Source organism: Crocodylus siamensis, chromosome 1 (assembly GCF_052110815.1).
Source record: "Crocodylus siamensis isolate JL-2025a chromosome 1, ASM5211081v1, whole genome shotgun sequence".
Taxonomy (NCBI): Eukaryota; Metazoa; Chordata; order Crocodylia; family Crocodylidae; genus Crocodylus; species Crocodylus siamensis.
The window spans coordinates 98,494,814-98,509,921 of record NC_143395.1 but is presented as its reverse complement, the minus strand read 5'-3'; the positions used below and the strand labels follow the sequence as shown (position 1 = coordinate 98,509,921).

The following is a 15,108-nucleotide window of genomic DNA, read 5'->3' as shown; positions in this document are numbered from 1 at the left end:
GGTCCCTTCTGACTCTAGCTACTATGAAACTATGAAACTAGGCCAACACGGCTATGACCTACACCCCTAAAATACTGCAAACAAGTGTTTAAGTAGAATGTATATCCCAGCTCCTGGGGTGCCTATACACGTGCTCTGATGCATTCTAGTTAGAATGCTAGCATTGCCACAGTGTCACATGTATAAGCCCCTGCAGGTTTAAAAATGGTTACTGAGGCATTTTAACTAATGCTTGTCACATAAGCTTTAGTTAAAGCATCCCATGGCTATTTTTAAATGTTCAGGGGCTTAATACATGTGATGTTGTGGGGTTTTAAATTAAAGTGGTTCTCCAGGAACTGCTGTAATTAAAATGCTTCCCCTTCCTCCCAAAGCACATGTATAGGCACCCTTGTAGCCTAATGTTAGTATAACCAGATTCAGTCTGAATTAGTAGATTAAATGTACTTGCGCAGTAACTAGGAGGTAAATCTCTAAATACAGAGCCCTGCTTTTTGAGCCTGCTGAACCAAGGCATATAATGCAACTGTTACATAACCTTATTCAAACCCACTTGTACCCACTACAGGATTTAAAGTTCTGCAGGACAGTCAGGCTGTTAGAATTTAGGGTCTGTTCAATTTTTCCCCCAGAGTTTTTCAGCTTGAATTTTAATTTTACGTGAAAACTGAACATGTCCTTATGGTTCAGAAAATGTAGTAGGAATTAATGGTCTATTTTCATCATGGCTAATGGTTAACAGTGGGGTGACTCCTGATTCCATACTAGGTCTACAGCTGTTAAATATATTTATTAAGAATTTCTAAAGGAAAATGAATAGTGAGACAGGAGAATTGCAGATGACTAAGTTACTGAGGTTAATTAAGACCAGTGTTGTGAAGAATTTTAGTGTGACCTAAAGTTGGTAAATAGGCAATTCAGTCAGTGAAAGTAATTCAGCATGAATACACATAAAGTATCTCATAGTGGAGGGAAACATTACAGTGAAAAATCTGAACTACTTTGCAAGATTTTAGGTAGCTATCAGCTCAAGAAAGGGATGAAACATCACTGCAGCTACTTCCAAGGATCTCCACTTAGGGCCATCCCATAGTATCACTCTTGAGATTTCTATCCCTGTGCTTGGGAGAAGTGGCAGGGCAAATGCCTTGGCTTTTCTGATTCACTTTTAGTTTTGCTGAATGTATCATGTGTCACAGATCCACTGGAAGAAACACTATAGGATTCTCTGGCTCTCTTGAATTTAGGTGCAGGGGAGGCTCTGTAGAATGTTCTGCAGACAGTGACTGTTCATCGGTGGCTGCAGGGCAAAAGAGGGGCATCGCTGTGAGGAGAGAGGGATGGAGGTCCCTGGTTGAGGGCTGCAACTGAGTGGAGATTGTCCCTGGAAGAGTTTCACAGGAATTTTTATGAGGTCTATCTAGTCGGTAGTCTAGTCTGAACACAGGATTAGGATTTTGTCAGTTTTGTTTTACTGTAATCTACAGTCAAAAAGCATTTCATCACTTTTTATTATTTGTACCATTTTTTTCCTTGCCCACTAGGTTTTTTTTGCTATTTTATTGAAGTGCCTGTAGTAAATCATGATTTGAGGGCAAATTAATAACCTGAGTATACCCATTTAGCATAATGGAGACCAATAAGCTTATACAAATCCAAGGCAAATCTCTGGGGGCACCCTGACACCCCGCACAGAAAGTAATAAGGAGTCATTAGGATGCATAAGGAATGGTATGGAAAATAATTTAGAAAATGCTAAAATCCATTTATGTAAATTAATCACATGGTTTCATCTGGAACACCATATGTATTGCTCGTTGTGCCATCAAAATGTTGTAGAATTAGACAGGATTCAGAGAAGGACAATAAGAAAAATTAGGAACATAGAAATGCCTTCTTTGAAGAGACTGAAAAGATTCAGATTGGTTACCTTAGAAAGGAAAAATGAGAGCAAGATAAAGTGTATTAAAAGAACAATAAGGCAAAGATAGATCAGAAGCTTTTGTTCTCTCTGTCTCATAACACAAGAACAGGGGAATATTCAATTAAACTAAAGGAAGGAAATTCAAAACTGATAAAAAGAAATATCTTCAGCAACTCCAATTACACCATGGAACTTATTCCCACAGGAAATGGTTGAGGTCAAGAATACAGCAATAGTTAACAAACAGACTTCACATTTATCTGGAAATTAAAAATATGCAGAGTTGTTGGCTTATGTTAAAATTTTTTTAAAGGATACTAAGCCTTATGGTTTAAGCCAACTATTGAAAACTATGATGATACTTGTTGGGCGGCGGGGGGGGGCATATTTATCCCATATGTATCCACTCTAATAAATATATCATTTTTGATCCTGAGAGGAGGGGTGAGCACTGCTTTACATCTACCTTCTTAATTATTATAATCCACAATTGGAGTATGTAAAGAAAACAAAAAATTCTTCAGTCAGAGACCAAAACAGGACAAACCACTAATGGATATATAATTATCATGAAAGAGAAGGGGGGACAATCCAATCCTCCACAGGAACTAGGGAAAGAGTTCCCAAAACCAACCAATCATATAATCAACAACTACTGACTTTTATGCTGCTCCAACATACTTCAAAAGCATGCCTATATTTAGAGGTAACACAAGTTCACTAATTCAGTCTGCAGCACCAACTCAGTTGTAAATGTCCTGGGAAAGAAATGACAAGTATGGAAATCAATCTGTGACTGGTTCTGCTCTCCTTTCTGCTGAAATTAGTTTCTTTCAGTCTCTCAAATGCTGCAGTAAGTGTACAGTATACATGCAATTCAGCCAAATAAAATAACTTTTCAATAGCCCCTAGTCAGGTATTTTTTAATTCCTTTTTCCCACTAGTAAACAAAGTCCCTATTTCTTCTAATTCCACCATAACAGGAACACTACTGTGCAATTGCATGGAATGCTACATAAGCAGTCAACCACAATGAGAGCATAGGAACCACTAACCTCAAGGATTCAAGTAAACATCCTGAAAAACAAACATTTGAAAATTTAATATTTCCCTGCTATTCAGCTTGGCTCTGTTAGCACCATCCTTTTAATGAGATATGCTGTACCAGGGATATCTAAGCAAATGAGTCCTCTTAAATCAAGGTAAAGAGCACTAGAAAAACACAGTAAAGAACAAACAGAAAGAAGAGAATTTTGTCTTGATGTCAGATGTGGCTCTTTTCATTGATTTCTAAACTAATATTTTTGTAATTTTGTGTAAATTTAGGTTTCTCATGGAGCAACATAGCTTCCATTATCATATCAGTGACTTCAGTCTCTGTTAGTTTCAGAGTTGATCTCATCTTTTGAGAATACATATCAGTTTTAAAATCACTTTATTTCTCCTAAATTTTAAAGCCGCAGAAGCCAGAAGTAACTAATTACTGATGGGAAGATATGGAGGAAGAGAAGAATTTCACAAAAAAGGACTGCAACATGTCACGGGCACCTCCCCAAATGAATGGCCAGGCTGCAGTGAAATGGCAGAATGCTAGTCTGTAACACGATCCTCTGAACGGGTGACCCCTGTCATGCTCACAAGGCAGGGAAGTCAATCACATCAAACTGCCATCGAAGCAGGAAGGAAATTGCAACATAACTGGCTAAGCAAAAGACAATGAGGGGACTGCATGAGGAAGGGGCTACTGATGAGTGAACAGAATGCTGGCAGGAAGGTAACACAATTGGCCAGTAAAAATAAGTGAAAAAGAGTAAGGGTATAAAAGGGTAGACCCACAAGGCCCTGATGGGGGAAGTTCGAACTGTAACTTCAAGCGTCAAAGGGCCTGCAGACTGATCACTCGCAGGGTCGCCCCCCCCTCCCCCCGAGTGCTGCCTCAGGTCGTTCTTGAGGCCTCCGTGAAGAGACTAACATTCCCAGCCATGAAGCTGCTCCTTTTGTTTGCTGTAGTGGTAAGCATGTGTGTAAGATTGTAGTCGTTTATGTTTGTTTTTGTCTGTCTTTCCTGTAAAAGACATGAGCCATTGACCAAGTCTGGGTCTAGGGTCTTGGCTACGCGCACCAAGGTAGTCCGCAATCTTGAAAGCAAGGGGCCTTGACCTGAACCCCGTGACTCAACAGACGGAATTTCCCATTTAGCTGTTTGTAGTTATTTTGATTGATTATGTTTTAATTGTTAAATGACCTTTTAAGAAATATGAGCCGTTGACCAGGTCTGAGACTAGGGCCCTGGCCAGCCACACCAAAACCACTTGTGGTTTTGAAAGCAAGGGTCCTTGACCCGAACCTCATGACCAAACGGACATTGATCCTCAGCTTTGATTGTTTGATTATTGTATGTTAGTACATAGATTAGTATTATATAGGAAATCATTTGCTTGAGTTGTCAATATTTTATAGGTTAAAGCTGAGTAAATATTGCATATTAATCATAAACTCTGTCCTCATTGGTGTCCAGCCCACTGACCTAGCCACAACTGGGCATTTTCAACCTAGTGTGACATAACAAAATGAAAAGGAACATTTTTTGCCTGGTACCTTATAGAGAAAAGACAGACATAGGACCAACAGGAGTATTTATTCACTATCCCTACTGATCTGAAGCTGGCAGGCTGCCTTACAATATATTTTGTTGTTGGACGGGTCAGTGTTCCCTTAAACTTTTATTTTGAAATTATCTTTATTCAGATGTGTAGAACCATATTCTATTGTAGTTCTCAGGCAGGTAGAGTGGAGGTAGATGCCTAAGAGCAATTCTTTGCCACCTTGCACATATCCTTGAAAAAACTGTCAGTATAAAAGGTAGGTGGGTCCTCCTCAGTCTAGCTGCTTTTTTTGTAACTCAGTCTTAAGGGAGAGATGATGATGTGTTACAAAAGTAGATGAATTCATTTAACTGGGTGGAATAAAATCCCATTTAGACACCCAGTAGGAAGAATAAAATAATCCCATGTTGTTTCAGATTATTTTAAAATAAAAGCAACAATGGCAACATTTAATAGTATCAATAATTTAGCCACCAGGGTGTCAGTAGGAGTATTCCAAACTGCAACAGACTAAGAATACTACAAACATTCCAAGGAACCTATCTGCACCTGGATCAGGAGCTGAAGCTTTGAACTAGTTTTGGTGAATCCTTTCATTCTAATTATTTATCAGGAAACAAACAAAAAAATGTTCAAGTTGACATTTAGAAAATAAGTAATGTTTGAAGGATCACATCGTAGGTTACAAGAAAAATGCTGGGAAAACCCAGAGCATACTTATGTAAATATTAGATATCTTGCAAAGCCTATAATAATATCTAAAAATTGCACTTAAATCTTTGAAAAGGATATTTAAAATGATGATCACTAAAAAGAAAACAAGTAAGGCAATGCTAGAAGCTCTAAAGAAAAACTTTTATTTGAAATCTTTCTTTAGACATAAAGAACACCCAGTGAAGCATTTTCAGATGTGCCTGAAACACGTCACTAAAATTGCCGTAGCAAAATATGGATATAATGCAAAAACTTCAGTGGCCTAAATTCAATTCAAAGGTTAGACTAAATGCACCTAAGAAACTTAAATCTCTGTCACCTACCTCTTCTTCCCTTGCCCTCACTGCTTTTGTTGTATTAGCAGCATGGTACCCTCTTAGCAAAATGTAATTTGTTGGAGCATTCTCATTTGAACACTCATCAGAATGTATCAGAGCACATGTATAGCACCTGCAATGTCTGAGTGTCCAAGCTGTTGTTTCCCATAAGGGAAGGCCACAGTAAGAAGGTAAACATAAATGGAGTAGGTCGTCCACATTCACTGACACACGTTTGACATCACTTGAATGTTATTTGTAAGTTTAGCCTGGCATACCTCGCTAGTCAGTAGCAGTGACAAGGCAAATGTTTGCCTTCATTGCAGCAATCAGAATATTATCCAAGTTAATGAATGGGCATAACACCACATTAGCTGAGAGAAGGAGTTAGTCATGTTAGTCTGAAATCAGTTAGAAGGCTGAATAGATATGCACCTTTATAGACTAACTAAGATATTTAGAAACACCACAAGTTTTCACAAACCCAAATTCACTTCATCAGATCCTGCACATAGGCATGCATAAAGCAGAGTATAAGAAAGTGAGAGAAATTAGGACACAAATGACAAGGGTGGGAGAGAGAGAGAATGGGGTAGTGCTTGTAGAGAAAAGCAAATGAGCAGTAAAACCATAGGGACAAAGGGATCACAAAAGCTAATTCAGGTAATGAGATAAGAATCCTTAGTCCCTGCTTTTAAACTATACTTAATACATTCCAGACCGTGAATGATTTCTTGTTCTGTAGTGCCCTATTCAAACTGGTTTAATATATATATATTTTTTTGCCTGAGATCAGCCAACCTGAGGTCAGCAATGGAGTGTCGAAGGATGTTGAAGTGTAAACTCTCACCATCAAATCACCTGGTGACATTAGAAAAAGAACCTACAAAAATGGGTAGGCAGAGTTTTAAGACCAGCTACTTAGAATATGCTATGGAGCTCAGATGAGGTCTTATGACAAGGAAACCAAACTCTGTCTCCCTCTCCTTTTTGTTTTTTTGGGAGTTTTCTGTGTTGGTTTGTTGGGGTTTTTTGGTCATTTTTGATGCCTTTGAGATTTACATTTTTTCCCCAAACTGTTATTAAGGGTTTTTTTTCAGATCTCACTGATGAGGAAAAAACCCTTGGTCATAAGAATGAAATTGTAAACAACCCTTGAATCAAAGAAAATGAAAATCTCCCATGGTCCCTGCCAATATGTCTAGAGAAAGTAGCTCTTATTTTTATCAAACAGTCAATTTAGGGAACAACTGTTATTACACCTTGCTATCCGAAACATTTATACTTTGGAATACTGGTGGTGTCTAACCAATTGTACCTCTTTCTAAAACTAAAGCTAAGGTAGATTCTATCAGTACATGCAGGAGTAGAATGTTTATTGCTCTCAGAAGAAAAAAGCTCATCAATATACTATCCTGAATTTAAACAGTATTTATTTATTTAGTTAGTTACATTATTTATGTATTTGTGCTATTTCTATGCCACTCTTTCCAACAAAGGCTCAGGCTACCTAAGAGTAAGAGAGACAGAGCTACTTTAAAAGGCAGCTAGCATAAATAAAGGAAAATAATAAAATACAGCCAAGATACACTAAACAATGTCTTGGCAAAGCCTTGGTTGCTAAATTCCTGCCTAAATAGAAAGGTCTTTTACTGCTCCCAGAAGATATCTAGCCTTTGGCTACGGCAGGCCTCAGGCAAAGATTTCCAAAGCTGAGGAGTAAATGCAAAGAATACTTCCAATGTGTCATGATCTCCCTGACTGCTGCAGGGAGTCCTGCAGTTCTCCCAAGCAGTCCTGGGGTCCTAATAGTACTTGAAGGAAGCTGCTTTCCACTGACTTTAGGTATGTAGAGCCAAGGCCATTTAGGGCCTTATAGGTCAAAACCAGTACTTTGAATGATGCCCAGCAAATCTAGTGGGAGCCAAGAAAGACACTGAAAGATTGGAGTTATGGAGGCCTACTGCCATCAGAAGACAGGGAATGGTGTTCTGCAGTTTCTGGATGGTTTTCAAGGGATAAAGTTGTTGAAGAGTCCTCCTAGCCTATGACTACCACCTGAAGATCCAGGTACAGCAGAGGATCCAGGAACATCTTGAGGCTGTAAACCCAAGTGACAAGGCCACAGTCCTAGTCCCAGTCCCCCTCAAGTCACATAGTCTTCTCACCACCATCACCTCTGTTTTGTATAGATTCAGTTTCAAGTGGTTCACCTGCACCCACTGCCCAACTGCAGATAAGCACTGGGAAAGATTGAGGGGCCAGGGTGAAAAGAGAAAAAAAGGTAGACCTGTGTATGAACAGCATATTTATGACATGTCACTCCAAACTTCTGCACAATCTCACAGTTTCATATAAACATTAAATAGAAGGGGTGTGACAGGGAGTTGCCTGGTCAGCTAATTGATCTCCTACTTAGGTTCAACACTCCCCTGTCCTTTGATTTCTTTCCTGCCATGACTTTACTGGAATTGTTGTGGACAGAAACAATGTCTGCCCTGTGGGTTTTACCTTTGTTAATCCTATTTGTTGATCTTCTCCAGGGCTCCTTTCCTCCCCTACACGCTGGTCCATCACTTATCCAGTGTACTTAGCAATTCTAGATCTCAAGGTCTATTCTCTCAGCCACCTTCCCTTCAGTGGCCTATGACTTACTCCTGGTCTATCTTGGCTGTGGCCAGATACACTAATAGGTAGTTTTTCTCAAGGCAAAAGTTAGTGATGCTAGACCCTCAAGATCTATTTAATAGCTTCTTTGTCCCACCCTAGGTTCAGAACACATCAGGTTCCCTATCAGTCCAACCCATATTATTCATAATCCTTTTCACTCACAACATCTCAAGGCCTCCCTCATCAGAATCAACCCCTGAACAAGTAAGCCCATCTTCTCTCTATTTCAAATCTCAGCTTACAAGGCTCTCATAACATAGTCCATACCTGGGGCCAACAAATACCTTCCAGAATCCCTGGTCAATCTCCTGAGTTCTGGGTTCTTGGTTATCCCCTTTACAGTCTTTTGGCCAGCAAAGTACTCAAGAGTTTTCCTCGGTACCGTCACTGTAAGGAGAGAGGATGGGCTTCCCCCACCCCCCTACCCCCAATGGAATCTACCTCCAGCAAAAATTTTCTTAGTTTCTTCTTTAATCAGTCCAGCCTGGCCACCTTCCATGGGCCGCAGTTAGTTCCCATCAAGCATCTAATTTGTACACAATTATATGTCATTTCTCAACCCATCTCTCATCCCACTCCCTTCACTGTAATTTCTGTTCTCCTCAGGGCTGTGCCTGCATTCCTGAACAGGGGCTGGATGGCTGGATACCATCCTATGCTCCCTCTGGGGACTTGGTGAGCAGCTCGCTCTATCAGTGGTTTGTCTGCAACTCCACACTGTCATCCAGTTAGTGCATTTTACTTCCCCACATCCAAAGGTAGTCCATTTTCTTGGAGGGCCGGGTCTGGGCTCACAACCTGTCTCTCTGCTACAAGGGGAAACAAGCTGGAGCCCTGGAAACCCCAAAGGAAAGGCCCCAAGGGGATGATAAGTATTCACCCATCAGCACCCTCCAGAATCTCCCTCTTAGATAAGAGTGGAACCAATTTAGAGCTATCCCACCAATAGGCATTAAGGGTGCCTATACATGAGCCAGGAGGCTACTCCAATGTTCTGTAATTACAACACATCAGAGCAGATCATCATTTTTATTATTTTGAAATAAGTATGTTGCTCACCATTTTCTTTGGAAAAATATTTTATAAATCATCGACATTAATATATAGGAAATGACAACATTCTGGAGCATAAATGGGACATTTTGCAACTAGGTTGCATGTGGTAACCAAGAGGGCATTCCATCTGAAGCTATCAGTCAAACAGTTCTTTGTACACAGTTGAACTAGATAAATGAAAAAATGAGTACTTTACTGGTGCAGAAAAGCTATGCATCAGTATAATATATCATCCATTCTAATATTTAGATTTAAAAAATTGGTTCTACTCCCTCTAGCTCCCTTCTTCTGAAACAGCTTCTAAGAAATGTCAAATTAAAACCCGATGAGGAAGAGAAATAAATCTGTATACTGTTTGTGCAGCAATATATTCAGAAGCATATTGTAGGACATTATGACTTAAAGCAATCCAGCAGAATGCAAGCAACAAAGAACTTAGCAGACTCCTGAGGAACTCATAATCATAAAGTCATCTTAGACAAGGATAATAAAAATATGGTTACAGTAAACAGACTTAGTTCTAAGTTATGCAGGATAAAACACATGGAGAAAAATGGAAGTAATGCTTGCAACAGCCCAGAGGAATCATCATTTGTTGAGAATACAGAGGAATTAGCAGGCAATGAGGTAATAGAAATGTCACAATAACAGAATTAGAGGTCATTAAGACCTTCCTATGTACTACAAGCACTTCTGAAAATATCATATGCAAACCTGAGGGAGCTGACAGGGGAAAAACAAAGAGTTCCTTCCTTATTTTACAATGAAGTTTCTCAAACAATTTTCACACCTTTATTAAATGAAGGCTTTGATAATGAAGGCACACTGCTTTCTCTTTATGCATTATGGAAGCTGTTGACTGCAGAGTTCCAGGCTAATCAGATTTTGTATGGTGAAGCATTTTTAAAATTGGATTTCCATCTAAGGAGTCCAACTAGCTAAAAGTTAGAAACGAGGGGAATTAAAAGATTATATTGGTAAAGAGAACATTGATGGTCTTTGAAAACTTTCCCAGCCTATTTGCCATTTGCCTATAGTGAGCAAGTATTTTTCCTGCACATAGCTAGATTTGTTCTGTTCCCCACCCACTAATGTTCACAGTATATAAATGAGTATAATGCATGTGGATGCCATTTAACATTTTTTTTGTTTTGATGGGATTTTACACTTCTTGGTTACATTATTAAAGCGATCTTAATTTGAATTCAGTTGTTTAAAAACATATTCTCCCATCTTTTCTTTGCTTAATAAATGAAACAAGGAAATAATAAAGGGAGGAAAGAAGACAAAAAAGAAAGGAAAGGAAAGGAAAGACTATGAGATAAGAGAAGAGAAAGACTACAAACTTAACTTGTCTTACCCATGTTCTTTTAAAAGGAATTAAAGCTGCCTAAATATGACATTGTTCCAATGGAAACCCTTTAAAGCAAAAAAATATAAAGTTATGGAAGCTTTCTTAGTAATGCCCTAATGACCTTACAGCATGGCACGTCATGAGGTACTCCATCCCTCACTGAGAATTTTCTGACTCCAACACATAAAGAAACACACTCCACATCTAAGTCCTGTCATGATTTAATGCAAAATGTAATTATCATTTCACCAACACTAACTAATACTCAGAATTCATACATCTGCATCCATTATGTAAATGTATTAGGTTACAACTGAAGGTGTATGTTATTAATGCTCTACAAGAAGTTCTTAACCATAGAACATAAGGATTGATCATAATTCCAGTTGGTTTCCTGGTTTTATTTATTCCATTCATAAACTTTAAGGGATGAGCTCATCTTTATTAGATGCAGCCTCATGTTTTAATGCTTTAGTAAAATATTGGCCATCTGTACTGTGAAAATGACTGGTTTTAATGCCACTGTAAGTAACAGAAAATGGTGAATAAGATCAGTTAAGCAGATTATATCAAGTAGAAACCAGCAAACAGTCTGTTTTAACTGTTTTTAGCTTGAGGGAACCAGAAAGGGTGAGATACATAGAACATTTCTTAAAACACTTATGCTTAATTAAATATAAAAACTAATTAAACATGTTTGTTTCAAAAGTATCATAAATGTCAATATTTATTCATAGATAACATAGCATAAAATCTGGGTACACAACACAAGAATTCAGCTTTAAGTGAGAAATTAAACCCAGTCTTAAGTACATAAGCTGCACTTTTGGAATCAGTCCAATGTTCCAACAAAACTGTAAGACAGCTGTGCCAAAAAAAGGATTTTCCAGCCAACAAACACCGAGAATACCCAATCTATTAAAACTGCATATGTAACTTTGTACAATTATAGATCACAAGCTTCTTTTTTGGTTCTACAACAATCTCATACATGGGCATATGCGATGAAAATAATTCATATAGCAGTTTGTTTTTTTTCCTGAGAGCATTTTCAGCTTTCCTATGTAGTGCTTTTAGAAGCTATTTACCATCTTTCCTCCCAGCTGAAAAATTTCTGTGACTTTATTTTTTAAAAAACAAAACTATATTTTCTTCTGATGCCATATCATATAAAAAGGGACACACAAGTGCTTGTAACAACCTGTGTTTTCATTCCCAATCTGTCACCTGACATGAGGCCCAGTCAGCCAGTGTGGGACATGACATCTTTCTTCTCCCGTGTCCAGCCTCAAACCCATCCATGTGTGCCCACCCATCTAGATCCCCAGGGCCCCAAACTAGACCTGGGAGGAGATGCACACCCTTGTAGCACTGTGAGGTGAGGAGGACATCCTGAGGCAGTTTGCCTAGGGTGGGGACCCAAATGCCCATGATTATGAGGCCCTGGCAGCTGGGATGCATAAGTGGGGACACTCTTAAGGTCAAGAATGTGGGCCCAGTGGGTACCATGATCAGACACAATTGCCCCCATCCCTGCCCTTGCCCCTGCCCCCAATCCAAGCCCTGGCCCCAACTGCACTCCTTGCCTGGCCTGCTTACACTCCCCTGGCCACAGGTTCCCCCCCACAGCACACAGAGAGGTGGGACACAGGTCAGACCTGTATAGAGCAGCTTGTATCCCCATGGCTGGGGAGGCAAAGGCCTCTCTTGCACTGAGGAATGTATTGATACTGGCAGTGATCTCCTCAGCAGCCAGGGGCAGGAATGTCTAGTACTGCAACAAATAGCCCTCCAGGTGGTGATGAAGGTTTTGGGGCAGGCTGGGCTTACCCTCCCCATGCCACCATAGCTCAAGGTCCCAATCCAAGAGTGCAGGTATGCCTGGGGCACCAAGAGAATCAGGAGCAGCAGGGCATCATGGCCCAGGCAGTCCTCTGCCTGCACAAACAGCCCATCATGCACTGCCCGCAGCACATGCATCAGGGACACATTCAGGTCATAAAGGAGGCACCTTTTCAGAGAGGCCCCCACCCCAGTTGTCTGGGAGCCCTGCACATCCCAAGCCTAGGCACCAGGGGCTGGGCACCTGTGCAGCAGAGTCATGGGCCTGAAGGAGCAGAGTCGGGGGTCACCAGGAGCTGGAGCTGTGGTAGCAAGTGCTGCCAGCAGCCTGACCTGGCCCGCCCTGGGAAGGGGGCAGGGGAGGCAGGTGGCCTCTGACCAGTCCCTGGGGAGCAAACGGGGATGGGGGGTACTCAGGCAGCATCCACCTGGGCCCAGGCTTGCCCAATCAGGTTACCATGGTCCCTGGGCATCCACACATGGCCAACCTCCAGACAATGCAGGGCCTCTGGAACATAGCATCTTATATCTCAAATGGTGCCAAGTGTCACAACAGCCTTCTGTCTCTTGCCTCTGCAGAGCCAACATCTGGACGCAGGTGGCCCCTGGCAGCACCCTGGAGCTGTTGCTGCAGCATTTCCCTGGCCTCCGCTGTGGGCCTTGGACCCACAGGGCACTGTCTGCGGCCAGGGTGCACCCCTCAGCCCCACACAGATGGACTCAGGGATGGGATCAGACATGTGAAGTGAATGTTAAGTTCGGGGAACATGGTTTTTATTGTTGGTGGGCTGGGGGGTGGTAGAGGGGCGTTGTATGTGGGGGGGAGAGGGGAGAGAAGGCTTTGTACATTGAGGGGAGGGAGGAAGGATGGGGGGATTCTATTAATAATGTGTGTCTTGTTTGACCTACGTCTGTGTCCTGGAGTGGTGCTGGGGGTGGCTAGGAGGGTCATGCATGTGCGGGTAGTGGGGCAAGTGGGTTGGAACAGGAAGTGCAGGAGGAAGGGGTCAGCCAGAGCGTCCTGCAGCCGATGCCCTGGGCCCAGCAGATGGGTGAATGGCTGTTCTGGAGCCTGGGTTGGGGGGCTTAGTGGGACCAGCAGGCCAGCCTCATGGCCAGCAGCAGCACAGCATGCTGGTCATTGCTGGCAGGGGCCAGGCTGGAGCAGTGGGGTGCTGGGTGACACTAGCAGGGGCAGGGGCAGCTGTGGTGTGGGGAGGCAGGGGAGGCAGGGTGGTCAGGGAGGCAGCTCTTGCATGCCGCCCCTGCTCTTGGCATGCAGCTCCCAAGCAGGGGAGGGGCTGGGCAAGGAATAGAAGGCAGGGGTATGCTTTTAAGATGGCCACCAAGTTCTGGCAGCTTCCTCTGGCCTCAACATGGCTGCCAAATGCTGGCAGCCATGTGACCAGAGGATGGAGCTCCCCCCAGTGGCCACAGGAGCACATGGTAGGCTGCTCTGATTTGGGACTAAATCTAGTCCCAGGTCAACTGCACGTGTAGATGCCGGTCCTATTCCTGCTTACTGCACAGTAAATGCCTGTGTAGACATGCCTGGCATTTATACAGAATCCTTCTTTACCTAGTTTTGGTGAATTCTACAAACTTTTGCTAACCTTTCCTTAATCCTCCTCCATTACTGGTATTTCAAAGCAATTTGGTCTCATCCAAATATAAATTTCCAATCTGACAAACCAACCACCAGAATTATGCAGCCTACTCCTGACTCATCACCAAGATAGTCCTGAATCATTACTGAGAGGGCTGATAGCAACCAGCAGCCATATTAGTAGATGTGAACTGTTGCAGTGAAAGGGGTTCCATTCTACTAATAAAAATGTTTGGAATTCCTTTCCCCTGTGACAGCTGCCAGAGTATAAATACAAGTGTTTTATACTTTTAGTTGATAAATAATTAAGTTAGGTAGGTGCCATGTATCCTATGGGAATTACAGAGGAAATCTAGATAAACAAAGCTAGAATCTACTCTTTCAAAGAATACAGTACAAAGGCACAACACCAGAAAAAAATAAGCTAAGAGTGTCAATTCTCTAGAGGTGGTACAGCACCCTGGTTCTGTGTCAAAAGTTGGTTTCTGTTCTGCATCACCTGAACTGTAAATACTACGTAATCTTTACTGTTCTTGGGGACATAACGTTTTAAGGTAGCAGTCCTTCGGTGGAATATACCTAAGGTAGCATATATAATGTAATATAAATATTTTGCTGAGAATAGTTTTGTGGTAGTTTTAGGAAAAATTACAATTTATTGTAGAGTCTGATAGCATCAGAGCAGTTTTCCTAATACGACTTTTAAATTCCACACTCCTTAAGATGAAAAGCCATGCATTTGTATACTTTCTGTTCAGCAGCATGTTCACAGTTACCTTGCAAAATATTCTGACTTAAAACAATACTAGAAGAGGCAAGCTAAATATTTCAGAACAGTTAGTTAGTCAAATGCATAGCTGCATCCTCACTTTAAATCTAATCCATCAGACATGGTCAAAAAGGGGAAAGCAAGACTAAAGGTCTTTCAGAGATTAGAATTCCATATTTAAAAAGCATATTCACCATTTATTTATAGTGCCTATGCTTCATCACCCTTGTCATAAACCCTTGAGCACCCT

General features: G+C 41.3%; 1 long non-coding RNA gene across 1 annotated transcript; it reads left to right on the top strand.

The window, feature by feature from the left end:
- The first annotated feature begins 3,825 nt into the window (after positions 1-3,825).
- Positions 3,826-13,260, top strand: LOC149873091 (uncharacterized). The gene is made up of 3 exons (XR_016439835.1): positions 3,826-3,936; positions 6,358-6,456; positions 13,063-13,260. It is a non-coding gene; the product is annotated as an uncharacterized LOC149873091 (long non-coding RNA).
- Positions 13,261-15,108: the final 1,848 nt, after the last annotated feature.